This window comes from Mandrillus leucophaeus, unplaced genomic scaffold (assembly GCF_000951045.1).
Source record: "Mandrillus leucophaeus isolate KB7577 unplaced genomic scaffold, Mleu.le_1.0 Scaffold676, whole genome shotgun sequence".
Taxonomy (NCBI): Eukaryota; Metazoa; Chordata; class Mammalia; order Primates; family Cercopithecidae; genus Mandrillus; species Mandrillus leucophaeus.
In genome coordinates, this window is record NW_012107319.1 from 818,384 (window position 1) to 819,610 (window position 1,227).

Consider the following 1,227-nt stretch of genomic DNA (forward strand, 5'->3'; position numbering starts at 1 on the left):
GAAGTCAAGGTGGACAGATCACGAGGTCAAGAGATCAAGACCATCCTGGCCAACATGGTTAAACCCCATCTCTACTAAAAATACAAAGATTAGCTGGGCATGGTGGCATGTGCCTGTAGTCCCAGCTACTTGGGAGGCTGAGGCAGGAGAATTGCTTGTACCCAGGAGATGGAGATTGAAGTGAGCCGAGATCGCGCCACTGTACTCCAGCCTGGCAACAGAGCGAGACTCTGTCTGGAAAAAAAAAAAAAAAAAAAAAATTCTTCTTGTAAATTACCACTACAAACTAATCCCTGTGGTGTTTGAATAAAATTATCACTTGGCAGAAGTTAACATTTAATAATATTTACGTGATATGCTTCTTATGTCACTTTTTGTTTTGCTGCCCAGATTTGACAATATGCTTTTGCTAATAATATTTTATTCTATTTTGCCAAGAGATAATTAATCTCTACTTTTAAAAATGTATTTTGAAAACACTTATTTTACACAATAATTTTATATGCAACAAACTTTTTATCAATAAAATGCTATTGTTTGGATATTTTCAAAACTTCTGAGAGAAAATAATTTTCAATCCACAATTCTATAAGAAGCCAAACTCTCAAACAATTGTGAGGGTAGGAGTAAGACATTTTCAAACATGCAGACTTTTAAAAATTCTATTACCCATGCAGTCTTCCTTTGGACATTTTCAGAAAATATATTCTAATAAAATGAATGTGCAAACCAAGACAGAGGAAGGCATAAGTCCATCAAGCAGGGGATCCAATCATAGGAAGAAAGGACTCCAGGGGTGATGATAAAAGCAAATCCAGGGACAACAGGCACAGAGAACAGTCACAAGGACAGAAGTCTCCAGGAGCTGTTCTCCAAGAAGTAATGCTGGTGATGGACAGCAGAACATTTTCAGATACACACACACACACACACACACACACACACACACACACACATATGTATATATATGTATATGTGTGTATATATATATCTGGAGAAGAGTTGGAGGATAAATTTAAAAAAAACACCAAATATTATTTCGGGTTGTCATTTTAGGACACCAAAAAAATTAGATTATTAGATCCAAAAGAAACAAAGTTACATAAAATAAATCTATTCATAGTACACTATGTGATCTAACTACAAATAAAATTTACACAGGGATAATAATGTAAGCAGTGAAAGTTGAGCTAGTCAAATATTATTATTTAAATATGTTAGAAAAAT